This window comes from Chiloscyllium punctatum, chromosome 49, assembly GCF_047496795.1.
Source record: "Chiloscyllium punctatum isolate Juve2018m chromosome 49, sChiPun1.3, whole genome shotgun sequence".
NCBI classification, from domain to species: Eukaryota; Metazoa; Chordata; class Chondrichthyes; order Orectolobiformes; family Hemiscylliidae; genus Chiloscyllium; species Chiloscyllium punctatum.
In genome coordinates this window covers 33,674,390-33,689,009 of record NC_092787.1, presented here as the reverse complement: position 1 = coordinate 33,689,009, position 14,620 = coordinate 33,674,390, and positions in this window count along the sequence as shown.

Sequence of the window (14,620 nt, the reverse complement as noted above, 5' to 3'; positions counted from 1 at the left end):
ATTGCTATTAAGTTAACTGCAACAAAAAAAGAAAGACCCAGTGAGCAAACTTAACCTTTCAAGGACAAATAACATCAATTGTGAGCTGAGGTACAGATTACATTTGTACAGAAAATGTGTACGGGGACCATGTCACAAATGAAAAAAACAATTCAAACATTAGTTTCTCTTTCTGAACCTGTTCTCTCACTGCTCTTGGGATAGATACATAACTTAAATGCATGTCATTTTGACCAGTACATGGTCATTTGCATCAAACAGACAACAAGTGGCTGTTACTAAAATTCAATGCAATTTTAGACTGAAAAATACTTGTGGTAATCCTCTGCGATAGCAGCACCAGCAGGCCGAGATGCACACTGCCCTCCTGCCTTCGAGATCACTCCTCTGCAAACACATGACACACAACTGTTGCCATTTCACTTGGAAGCCAATCAGGAAATAAAAATGGACTATCCCCAATCAGGGTGCATCAACCCAGCTTTTTGTCTTTCAGGTTCCGTCAGAATTCCATTCCACGACAAGGAGCACGCTTCTATATTTCAATGTGAAGGTGCCATCAATATTTGGTCAATGTGTTTAGTGCAAGTTATGTGAATACATATGAACTCTAACACCAGGTGACCTCAATATTTTTGGTTAAATTAGCATTTGCTGAGACAGATGGTAGCAATATATTTATAGCCCATCAAAAGAACAGCATTTTACTTTAGCCATTCCGGTACTTTAAAAATGTTTTTCAAATTTTGGAACTCCTTTTTCTGATCTACTGTTAATTTCATGTCATCATCTAATATACATCTCTTCCATTTTCCTGAAGAGTTGTGGAATATCTCCTTGGAAGTTTCCATTTCTTCTCTGCCTTTACATTTCAACATTCAACCTTTGCCACCACGTCTTCACACTGTTGTAATGTTTTATTTTAGGTTTATCTGAGTCAAGTCTTTCCAAATTGAGCCTGCATGTAATACTAGGGCATTGAAATGCCCTAATGGCATTTGTCTGAACTCATTGCGCATTGACTGCAGCGGTTCAAGAAATTAATTCACCAATACCTTCTCAAGAGCAACTAGGAGTGGGTTATGAATGCTGGCCAGCCAGTGACACCCATATCTGTGAACACTTATGTTCATCTTGAAAATAACTTGTTCACTGGTCACTTCAGAAAAGAGTTTTCATCAAACTGTCTGAGTGTGGCATCAAGGAACTTTTGTAAAACTAAAATCAATGGATATAAGGGGGCACACATCTGTTGGTTGGCGTCATACCTGACGTATAGGAAGATGGTCGTAGTTAATGGTGGTCAGTTGTTTCAGCTCCAATGATGTGAGTTCCTCAGGGTAGTGTCCTGGGCCCAACCATCTTCAGCTGCCTCATCAATGACCTTCCCTGTGGTCAGCAGTGGGGATGTTTCCAGATGAGTGCACAATGTTCAGCATCTTTCATGACTTCATGTTCATGTTCAAATGCGATAAGTTCTAGACAGTGCCAACACTTGGACTGGCAACTGGCAAGTAACAATCAGGCCACATAAATCCAGGCTACAACAATGACCAATAAGAGACAACATAACCACTGCCCCGTGACACTCAATGGTGTTACCGTCACTGATTCTTCTGCGATCAACAACCTGAGCTTTACTATTGAATAGTAAGTCAACTGGACTCACCACATAACCACATTGGCTACAAGAGGAGGTCATGGCTCGGAATACTGATGCAAGTGACTGTATCCCCAAAGTCTGTCCATCACCTGCAAAGAACAAGTCAATGTGTGGTGGAATACTTCCCACTTGCCTGGATGGTGGAGCTCCAACAACACTCAAGGAATCTGACACCATCCAGGACAAAACAGGCTTAATTAGCTTTACATCCACAAACATGCATTCCCTCCACCACCAAGGCTCAGTGGCAACAAAGTGTAATATCCACAAGATGGGCTGCAGAAATTCACCAAAGATCCTCAGATAGCACTATCTAAACTCACAGCCACTTCTGTCCAGGACAGGAGCAGCAAATACACAGGAACATCATCACTTTCAATTTCACCCCCACAACCCAAACTCCTGGCACCAAGCTACTTACCATTCTGTCTTGAAAATATATCACTGTTCCTCCACTGTCACTGGGTTAAAACACTGCAATTGCCTCCCTAATGGCATTTGTCTGAACTCATTGCGCATTGACTGCAGCGGTTCAAGAAATTAATTCACCACTACCTTCTCAAGAGCAACTAGGAGTGGGTTATGAATGCTGGCCAGCCAGTGACACCCATATCCCACACAATGAATAAAAAAAAGAATACTGGTCTAAGTCAGTCCTTAATTCTGCCTTTCACATTTCGGTTTGTGAAAGTTTTGTGGAGTTAAATCCTGCACAATTATTCCAGCAACAGCCTTTACAGCTCAATTATTCTCTTTATTTTTAGTTTATTTTTATCTTCATCTCCCAGGCTACTTATTGTGAAGGTGTTTATTTTATCAGAGATTTCAATTAACGCACTTTTTTTTAATCTTCATAGGAAATCTTGGTTTTGTCTTCACTAAGAAAGACACAAACAAGACGATACAACTTTTGGAGAACGCAGATTCCATGAAGGGAGAGGAACTGAATGATTACTAGGGAAAAGGTGGTGGGGAACTTGATGAGAATAAATCCCCATGATCCTCAGGGCCAATAAGGGGCATCACAGAACACTTAAAAAATTCTGACATTCTGGAATTGTTGGAATTGCAGGTTGTGAAATGGGACACCACTTTATTTTCTAAATGCAGTCACGAGACTGACACCAGTAGTGGGGAAAATCTTGAAGTCCATTGGAAAATATTTGATGGCAATAACAAGATCAGATCAACTCAACAGTAATTTAAGAAAAGTAATTCAACTTTGAAAATTATTGTATGTTTTCTCAGACATAAATAATAATGTGGTTCAGAGGAACTATTGTAAGGCTTAACTGGACTTTCAGAGAGTGTTTCAGAAGTTCTACATAGAGATTAGTATGTAAAGTTAAAGGCGTGGAATTGAGGAAAGAGTACTGACATGAAGAACATGCCAATTGGAGGACAACAGCAAAGAATAGGAAGAAATGGGATTTCGTCTGAGAGACAGGCAGTGACTGCTCAGGAAGCACAGGGATCAATAATTGACCTCATCTATTCACAATATATATTAATGTTTTAAATGATAGAGCTTAACATATTATCTTTGGCACTGTGGACAACACAAGGTTGGTTAGGATGTTGAACTTTGAGGAGTCAGCAGAGATGAACTCCTGTGTTTTGTACAAGTTGAATGAATGGATAAATTTATAGCAGAGAATATGCAAAGTGGATAAATGTAATGTTACCAATTTAGCAAATCAGAAAGGCAGATTATTATCGATATATTGATAGATTGCTAAAGTGAGAGGTGCAATGAGACCTGAGTGCCCTTGTGTACCAGACAATGAAGATTAACATGCAGGTGAGAAGACAGCTCGCTTTCATAGCAAGAGGATTCCAGTATAAAGCGCAATTATCTACTCTGCTATTGCATTAACCTCTGGCAGAGCAGAACTGTGGTATGAAGAGAGACTCTACCAACTAAGATTATACTCACTGACCTTTAGAAGAATGAGAGGGGATCTCATCAAATTTGTAAAATTGTAAATAGGTCTAAGCAGGTTAACAGACGAAGGATGTTTCTCATGAGCAGTGAGTCCAGAATCATCTGTCACAGTCGAGAGTTGGGACATAGGCTATTCAGCACCGAAATAAGTAAAAATTTCTTCACCCAGAGAGAGGTGAGCCTATGGAATTCTCAGCCGAAAAAGCTGTTCAGGCCAAACCATTCAAGAAGGCTTCTGAACTAGTTTATAGATCGCAATGGATCAACGGATCTGAGAAGGAAGTAGGAGCGGTCTACTGAGATAGACGATCATCCAGAATGATACTCATTGTTCAGGCATGCTCTGAATACCCTACTCCTGCTCACATTTGCTATGTGTTAGGGTTTACCTCATTGGCTGGGTGTGATGAGAGGTGTTCCGCAGCCCTGGGAAATGATCTTCTCACAGGTTCCAACAATAATCTCGTGCAAAATCATGAAAACTCATTTCAGACGTTGTTTGATTTAGCACAGAGGTGACCACAGAGCAAGGTCCCATCCTTCCAGGGTCCCTTTCCACCTTGTTCCTGGGTTTGCTGGAGCTTGGTAAGCTGTTCCTCGCAAACCCGGGATGGATCTCTTTCCCCACACCCACTCAGGCTGTGCTCTCAGAGCTTCCACACTCTGCAGCCTCTGCTCCATTTTTTGTGCATGTTCAAAACCAAGACACATTGTAACTACCCTCCCCAAGTTTCATTCTGAATTGTATGGTCAAACGCTCAGGTCTCCCTGAAATATCTCCAGCAGATCACAGCACAACCTCCAGCAAAAACATTCCAGCCCTTCCACTATCTTTCCAGGAACAGAATTAATTGAAATGCCTATTTCCAGCAAGTTACTTGCTGGGTCCACTGCAATAATAATTGAAGGGCTTCAGCATGTTGCTGTCCACGTGATCAGCTCAGAGTAACTAACACAGGCGCTCAGTGGACAGGCACAGAGCAAGTTTCAAACCCGGGAGTCAATGTGGGGATGATACCCCTTTCCAATATGGAGCTTCACAGCCAGCTCCCGATGAAATGGGTGAGACCCCAACACATTCAATTTCATTGTTTCTGAGCTTCATAACACAGCACTGCATCACAGGGGCAAAATAACGAGGACAGGGAAAGATACAGCAAGGAAAAACTTTCACCTTATAATAGGGTCATCGCTTACTGGAGAATAAGTTTCCGAAATATGGGGTACAATCAGGGGACTTGGACTAACTGGAGGAATGTGAGATCATGTGAAATGATCTGTTCTATCACAATCTGAATCTACTGAACAGAACGAGTCGAGACATAACCAAACCAGACTGAAGGTACTTTGCAGACCACGCTGATGCACTGGTCAGTAAAGTGGACTATTTGCAGCATGGAGGTGGGCACAGATCACTCTCCTGCTCGGTATACCTGCACTAGATAGTGGAGACAGTGAGGTCTGCAGGCGCTGGAGATCAGAGTTCAGAGTGTGTTGCTGGAAAAACGCAGCAGGTCAGGCAGCATCCCAGGAGCAGGAAAATTGACGTTTTAGCCCGGAGACCTTCATCAGGAATGTGATAGCGACCTAGTATGAGGAAATTTCCAGATCCTGCTGTAAATGACTGGAAGTGGTGCTTCCATGAGTTCATGTCTCTGTATCAGAGGGAGTGCAGATGTGAAAATTGCCAAGAGACAAAGCAGAGAGAAATCCGTTTAAACATAAACAACTAACAGAGATTTGGGAATGAGACAGAACGAGACAGAGAGCGATATCATGAACAGATGTCATCACGTGTGTGAGAATTTTAAAGTGGAGACACTGCAGGAATTAACAGTAACATACATTGAAGCTCACAGGAATGACTAGGGAATGGATTTCGGTCTAACCTCTGGGAAGAGACGTGACATCTTTGGATGAGCTTTAGTGATGCCATTTTGTGAACGGGAATGGGGTGAGCAGAGTCCTGGGAATGCGTTTTATGTTCCTAATCTATTAAGAATGATGACAGGAACACAATGATTCGTAATTTACAGATACAGCTGGGCAATCTCCCTCTTGTGTGCCGACCAGAATCAATGAGAAGACAGACAGTTAGCAATGGTTTGCAGAGTGGAAGAGGAATTCAGAGTCTCATCAGATGTAATAACAGCAGCAAGGACAGTAGAATAAACAGGAAGTATAACAATGCATTTAAACATGGTTTCTAGAAATAACAACTGGGCAGTGAGACTTACCAGGGATGCCAACAATAGCCAGAATGGGATAATAAAAGAATTCAGTCATGTATATTATGTAATGGATTCGCAGGGATAACGGAATCTTATCATAAAAAGCAGAAAGGGCCAACAGATCCCAGTATACAGTCCTGTCCATTGTTGTAACAGTCATGCCCAGTATTACTAGATTCTGGTGCCTTAATGAAATATTCCAGCGAACTTTATTCTCAGATTCTAATCTCTCCTTTCCCCGTCTCTGGAGCTGTTGAGTGTCGGAGGTGATGCTGCCACTGACTCTATGGAATGTCACATTGAAATAAGCCTGCTTTTAACAGAAAAGCGAATTACTCCAGTGTCACAGGCAGAATCCATGGAGACTAACATTAATTCCAGTCACTAAACAAACAGGTTCATTTCAGCTGGGAATCAGCAGCAGGTTAGGAAGTGGAGGGATTGAAGTGAAGTTAGATGTAAGTAAGTCAGAAAGGAAGGACAGGCAGAGACAGGTTAATGAACACAATGATACTAATGAGCTGAAGTGTTTATTGAGTGAGACAGACAAACTTAGAGCCTGGGTGAGGACATGAGACTATGGTATTGTGGCCATTACAAGGATTTGATTGAGACAGAGACATGTCTGGCTGCTCAAATTGCCAAGGTTTTGTGTTTTAGACGAGGAAGACAAGAAGATAAAAGAGGTGGAGGAATTGAATTGCTAATTAGGGAGAATGTCACTGCTGCACTCAGAGAGGAGATACCAGAGAGCTTATCCACTGAGGCAATATGAGTAGAGCTCATAAATAAGATGGGTACAATCACTCTAATATGATGATGCTGTAGACCGCCCAACAGGCACCGATACATTGATGATCACCTGTGTAGGCAGGTTCTGGAAAGATACAATAATACCAGGGTTGTCAGTGTGGGTGACTTTAACTTCCCCAATATTGACGGGGACTCCCTTAAAGCAAGAGGCTTGGATGGGGAAAATCTTTTAAGTACATCCAAGAGGGCTTCTTGAAATAGTATGTGAATAGTCCAATGGGAGGAGAGGCCATACTGGACTTTGTATTGGCTAATGAGCTCTCCAGTGACTGACCCACCAGTGGGAGAACATTTCAGAAACAGGAATCAGAACCGAATGGGTAGTAGTTAGGGAGTAATTGTTACATTTGTGAGGAATTCTGTGAATTTGTTCACTGTTGGAGTCAGAAAAATAAATTGTTATTTGTTATTTTCAGAGTGAGCAAAATAATTTTGTTTCATTGTTCAATTCTTTACAACAGATTGGGGAATGAGAGGTCGGTTATAACCCTTGTCACACTTCTTTATTCAATTGCAAGGTGAGGTGCTGCTCTTTGGGTGTTTCGGTTTTAACTGTCAGAGGGGTGACAACCTCCTCTTCGAAACAGTCAGCTCACCTAAAAGATTAAGATAAATGAATGACCTGGATGAAAATCTAGATGGATGAGTTAGTAAGTTTGCAGACAATTGATGGCTTTGTGAATAATGTAGGAGGTTGTCAAAAGATTGAGCAGGATATCGTTCAGTTATACAGAAACGGGCCCATTGAGACATGAGGGAAAAGAGCAGGTTGAGTTTAATCCAGGTAAGTATGGGTACTACCCTACAGAAGATCAAATACTAAGGTAAAGTATCCAGTTAATGGCAGGAGCCTGAACAGCGTTGATGTGCAAAGGGTTCTTGGGGAACATGTTCGTAACTCCCTGAAAGGGGCCACACAGGTAGATAGGGTGGGAAAGAAGGCCCAATGTATGTTTGCCTTTATTGCTTGAGGAATTGAGCACAAGTATCAGGATGTCATGGTGCAGCTTTATAGGGCTTTACTTAGGCCACACTTCGAGTATTGCATTCAGTTCCGGGTGTCACATTACAAGAAGGATTTGGAGGCTTTGGAGAGTGTGCAAAAGAGATTTACCAGGGTGTTGTCTGGGTTAGAACGTATGAGGAACAAGGAGGGGTTAGAAAAACTACTGTTGCTTTCTCTGGTGCAGCAATGGATGTGGAGAAATTTGGTCAAAGTCTCTAAAATTATCGGATGCCTGGATAAGTTTGACAGTCAGAATGTGTTTCCCAGAGTTGAAATGTCTAATACTATGGGGTATTAATTTAAGGTGAGAGGGGAATGTTCAAAGTAGCCATGAGGGGCAAGTTTTTTACACTGAGTGGCAAGAGTCTTTGTTGGTGGTGGGCAATTACAATAGGGACAATGAAAGTAATTTTGGATTATCACATGAATGCGCAAGGAATGGAGGAATGCAGATCAAAGGCAGGCAGAAGGAATTTATTTAATTTGGCATCATGGACGCCACAACATCATGTGTCAATGGGCCCGTTCTTGTGCTGTGTTGTTCTATGTTCCATGTTCTATGCAAGATTGCAAGATTTTTTTGATATCTTAAAGGTTACAGAGAGGCAAGTGTGGACATTGAACCGGTGGAAATGCACCTGGACAAGGAACAATAGGCAACAAAGAAATGCTGGAGAAACCTTGCATCAGTTTTCCCAGTGCACGATGCCAGTAACATCACAGAACCATAAGGAGTCTGGGAGAGGGTTGAGTGCAGTGGCCACCATTTTGGAGAAGTTGCTGGGAATGCCGAAAGGTTTGAAGGTGGATAAATAACCCAGATTTGATGGGTTACACAACAGGGTTCTAAAGGAGATAGCTGAGAAGGTTGTAAAGGTATTGGTCATCCTTCAGGAATCACTGGAGTCAGGTAGGGTTGTAAGGACTGAAAATGACTGATGTTAACTTCCCTGTTTAAGGAGGGAGAGAGGCAGAAGATAGATTACTATAGTCTGGATGGCATGGCCTTGGTCATTTCTCAGCTTTGAGAGTTTGTTTTTGTGGATGCAATTGGTGAGCACATGATAAGTTAGGGCAGAAACATTAAGGCTCCCTCAAGGTTCTGCCTGACAAATCTGTCAGAATTCTTTGAGGAGGGAATGAGCAAGTTAGACAGAGGAGAGCCAGTGGACATGATCTGTTTGGATTTCCAGAAGGCCTTAGACAAAGTGCAGCACAGAAAGATGTTGTGTGAAGATGCTGCTCCTTTAACAAGGTTATGTTGGCATCGTGTTTTTTATAGTGAGGTCATAAAAGACACAGATTTCAAAAAGTCTAAGTTCAAGGTTTTAGGGCCAGTTAGATTAGAGCTAACAGGAACTGCCTCAGGCAAAAGGTTTTTAAGTTTAAAATTTTTAAAAATTGCACAGTCTAAGGGGAGTGCACAGTTCAAGAAAGATATGGAAATATATGAAAATAACCACAAGGTGAATTGAAGTGAGCGGAAAGCTGGGTAGATTTTAAATTCTACACAAGAACTTGAATTGAGTGAGATGATCTGCACACGGTGACAATGAACAAAGTCTGCAGTTCTGACATTTTACCAGAAATATTTTAGAATTTTTCCTAAAGGACAACTCAAGTGTTTGTGTTCCTGATTCTGATCATTTTCATGGATGTTAGCAACGGTGTGTAATGGAGGAATTAGGAAAACCAGCTTCGAGATTAGAAATTGTTCAGTAAGTTAGAAATCAATTGTGAGAAGTTTATAAGGAAACTCCTTTCTTGAGGATCAGAGATTTATAGGAAAACTGTTCTTCCATGTTTTTCCATTCTGTCTTAACTCTGTCTCAATCTTCCTCTGTTCATTAGACTACTTTCACTCAATGAGTTCCGAACAAGCCAGAAAATGTAAACTCATTGGAACTTGAAGGTTGTGAGTCCTCACTGCCTGCCTTTGTGAAATGGAAATGCAGTAAACCCAGGTCTCCAGCTGGTCTTGTAATTTTCACACACCAGTGTGTTCCCTTTATCCTATTCACCATCCCATAGTGAATTGCATTTTCAAGGGAGGTGAAGAAGAGTCAAACATTATTCAATTACTACAATTACTGATTTATCTCTGAAGATGTTTCAATTATGATAGAAACAAGTAAATTAGTCATGAAATATCAACCTCCCGACCCGTCTCACAGTGGCCATCAGATTTATTTTTTGCCTGAGAACCTGGTGAACATTGAGCTCATTACCTCCAGGGTTTGAAAAGCTGCCCTGAGCTGGACATTCACAGATACAATGTTAGAATCAGACGTACTGAAGAGGTCACTCTCAGCCTTCTCTGCTTTCAACAAAAGAACCTGAGCTTTTCCAGCTTCTCTTCACAATGACATTTTCCATCCAGGGCAACGTCCTGGCAATTTCCTGCAACCTCTCCAGGCCAACCACATCCTTCTACGATGCAGAGACCGGAACCACACACAGTACTCCAGCTGCGGGACTGGCTGAGGTGCTCGGTGAAATGTTCCCTTGATTTACATTTTTTAAAAGCCATTCATATGATGAGGACATCACTGACTGGGCCAGTATTTATCACCCAGAAGACAGTTAAGAGTCAACCACATTGCTGTGGGTCTGGAGACACATGTAGGCCAGACCAGGTAAGGATAGCAGATTCCTTCCCTAGAGGACATTAATGAACAAGATGGGTTTTTCCAAACATCGATAATTGATTCATGGCTGTTAGACTCTTATTTCCAGATTTGTCGATGAGTTCAAATTCGACCATCTGCCATGGAGGGATTCAAAACCAGGTCTCCAGAATGTTCTCTGAGTCTCTGGATTAACAATCCAGCAATAATACCACTAGTCCATTGTCTCCCTGATGTAGAGAAGATCACATCAGGAACAACTGGTGCTGGAAACTAGTATGGGGGGGAGGTAGGTGAACCTCTGTCTCAAATGGAAGGACTGTTAGGGGCCCTGGATGAAGGTGAGGGGTGGGAGGGTGGGGTGATGGCAGATTTTGCATCTTCTCCAATTTCAGTGGAAGGTGCCTTGTGGTTTGGGAGGGGTGTGGGGTGGGTGGGGAATGGTGGGGAGATTGGCGCAAACTAAGCATTAGGAAAGAGAGCGGTCCTTGTGGAAAGCAGGTTGGCTGGTGAGGGGAAGGTATTCTTGGTGGTGGGGTCCAGATGGACTTGGTGGAATGGTTAACTGCATTAGTAATCTGTCCTGCTGCCTTCAGGGATCGGTGGACAAGCACCCACGACCTCTCTGTTCATCTGATGTTTCTTGTGTCCTGCTTTTCATTGAGTATCCCCTTGACTTGTTATTTCTCAAGTGCATCATAGAGTCATAGAGATGTACAGCATGGAAACAGACCCTTCAGTCCAACCCGTCCATGCCGACCAGATATCCCAACCTAATCTAGTCCCACCTGCCAGCACCAGGCCCATATCCCTCCAATCCATTTCATGGTTAATTTCAACTCTCACTCTCTGCTCATCTGTCAAATTGGTCTCTATCTTTTTGGAACTAAGACATTTTTGTCTCAGTGACAAGCACTGGGCAATTTTCGTGTTATCTGTAAACTTACTTATCATTGCCCTTGCACTTTCTTCTATATTGTAAGTATATATAGTCATGAACAATAAGGGATGCAGCACTGATTCTTGTGTTACTGGAGACCAGCACCCAGTTACACAAACAGCCTTCTATTAACAAATTAATTTTGGATCCAACTCGCCAAGTTATCCTGTATTTTTACTCTGTTATCTGTCTATATATAGGATCATGTCAAGGGCTTTACTGAAATCCACATCAACTATATCAACCTCACCACCACTGTCTACAAACTGATTCGTGCTACAAGTGTAGAAAACTCTGGTGCGGCCATAATTGGAGTACTGCGTACAGTTCTGGTCACCCCATTAAAGGAAGGATGTGGAAGCTTTGGGAAGGGATCAGAGGAGATTTACTAAGATGTTGCCTGGTATGGAGAGGATGTCTTACAAAGAGAGGCTGAGGGAACCGAGGCTGTTTTCTATAGGGAGAAGAAGGTTGAGATGCGACTTAATCAAGACGTATAAGTTAATCAAAGGGTTAGATAGTGTGCACAGTTAGAGCCTTATCTCTCAGGTGGTGAAGGCTAACACAAGGGGACATAGCTTTAAATGGAGGGGTGATAGATTTAGGACAAATATCAGAGTATATTCTTCACTCAGAGAGTAATAGGGGTATGGAATGGGCTGCCTGCAACAGTAGTAGACTGGCCGATGTTAAGGGCATTTAAATGGGCATTGGCCATGCATATTAGATTACATTTCAGTGTGGAAACAGGCCCTTCGGCCCAACAAGTCCACACCGACCCACTGAAGCGCAACCCACCCATACCCCTACATTTACCCCTTACCTAACACTACGGGCAATTTAGCATGGCCAATTCACCTGACCCGCACATCTTTGGACTGTGGGAGGAAACCAGAGCACCCGGAGGAAACCCACGCAGACACAGGGAGAACATGCAAACTCCACACAGATAGTCGCCTGAGGCGGGAATTGAACCCAGGTCTCTGGCGCTGTGAGGCAGCAGTGCTAACCACTGTGCCACCGTGCTGCCCACAAATATGGATAATACTGGAACTGTGTAGGTTAGATAGGCATCAGATTACTTTCACAGGTCCTGAAGACCATAAAACATTGGAGTGGAAGTAAGGCCATTCGGCCCATCGAGTCTACTCCGTCATTTAATCATGGCTGATGGGCATTTCAACTCCACTTACCTACACTCTCCCTGTAGCCCTTAATTCCTTGTGAGATCAAGAATTTATCAATCACTGCCTTGAAGACATTTAACATCATGGCCTCCATTGCACTCCGTGGCAATGAATTCCACAGGCCCACCATTGTGTGGCTGAAGAAATGTCTCTTCATTTCTGTTCTAAATTGACCCTCTCTAATTCTAAGGCTGTGCCCATGGATCCTAGTCTCCCTGCCTACGGAAACAACTTCCCAGAGTCTACGCATTGTCTTGTAAGTTTGTATTAGATCTCCCTCAACCTTCGAAACTCTAATGAATAGAATCCCAGGATCCTCAGCCATTCATCGTATGCTAGACCTAACATTCCAAGGATCATTTGTGCGAATCTCCACTGGAACTGCTTCAGCACCAATATGTCCTTCCTGAGATGTAGGGCCCAAAATTGGACACAGTATTCTAAATGGGACCTAACTAGAACTTTACAAAGTCTCAGTAGCACATCGCTGCTTTTATATTTCAACCCTCTTGAGATAAATGACAACATGACATTGTCTTTCTTAACCATGGACTCAACCAGCAAGTTAGCCTTTAGAGAATCCTGGACTCGCACTCCCAGATCCCTTTGTACTTTGGCTTTGTGAATTTTCACACCGTTTAGAAAATAGTTCATATCTGTATTCTTTTTTCTTTCTTTGGATATTGACATTTTTAAGGGGGAGGTGTGACGCTGCTGCTCCTTTAACAAGGCTTTGGTGTGCATTGTTTTTTCAGAGTTCAGAAAAGATGCGACTTGGAAAAGTCTAAGTTGAAGGGTGCTAGGGCTAGTTTGATTGTAGCTAATAGATACTGCCTCAGGCAAAAATATTTTACATTAAATAAATTACATTCTAAGGAGGGTGCCCAGTTGTCCCAGCTCAGATTTTCTCTGGTTTGATCTTTTTTTTGGCAGTCTGGCTATTCACTGAAAGTAGTCAGGCAGCTGAAGCTGCTGGGGTGGAGGGGGGACAAAAACGCTGATCCAGGCTAGTTCTCTCTCTCTGAGTGCTCTCCTGTAAGATCTTGTGTTTGATTTTACCTTTTGTATCAAGGGGTGTTTATGGGGATTGTTTCAAGTATTTGGAACAGCATCATTCAGTTGGGATGATCGGTTGGGTTTTTGAATAAGTTAAGTGATTCAGTATTCTGTTTTTTTTTTGGTTTCATTTGGTAATCTTATAAATAAACACTGTTTTGTTTTGACCAACTGCAGCCCTCCTGGAATATCTGCATTACACCTGCTTGAAGCAGCCAGCACAGTTACAGTTAGGGCAACTTTCCTGAAATGTTTTGAGGGGGTCTGGTCTGGTCCATAACAGTTGAACACGATAAGAGGGCATGGTAATCAGGGCAAGGTACTGGCATGGATAGAGGATTGGCTAACTGGCAGAAGGCAGAGAGTCTTTTTCAGGATGGCAGCTCGTAACTCGTGGATGTTGTCAGAGGTCAGGATTACAACCTCAGCTATTCACATTATGCATTACCGATGTGAAAGAAGGCACTGAGGGCATTGATGCTAAATTTGTGATGACATAAAGATAGCTGGAGTGTTGGAGCAGCGATGCTGCAGAAGGAGTTAGATATGGTTAGTGTGTGGGAAAGCAAGTGAAAAACAATTTGAGGAGGTGTGAGGACTTGTAGGTAATCAGGAAAACTTTAGACATTTTTCTAAATTGGGAAAGCCTTAAAAAAATCTGAAGTGCAAAGGGATTCGGAAGTCTGAGTTCAGAATTCTCTTCAGATTAAAGTGCAGTTTCTTTTGGCAGTTAGGAGGGCAAATGCAGTGTAGGCGTTCATTTCAAGAGAGCTAGAATTTAAGAGCAGAGATGTACTGCTGAGACTGTTCACAGCTCTGACTAGACTACATTGGGAATATTGTGAGCAGTTTTGAGTCTCATATTTCAGGGAGGATGTGCTGGAGTTGGAAGGGGCCCAAGGAGGTTTACAAGAATGATGTTGGGGTTTAGGGCTTGACACATGGGGAGCGGACGTTTTGTCCCCTGTCTAGGTGACATCCTCAGTGCTTGGGAGCCTCCTGTGAAGCGCTTCTGTGTTGTTTCCTCCGGCACTTATAGTGGTTTGTCTCTGCCGCTGCAGGAACCGGAGTTGTTCATCTGTGGCGCTTAGGCAGTTGGCCCAGGATTCCCATTTCCTGGCTTGTCTTAGCATCTCTCGCCCGTAGGTGTGC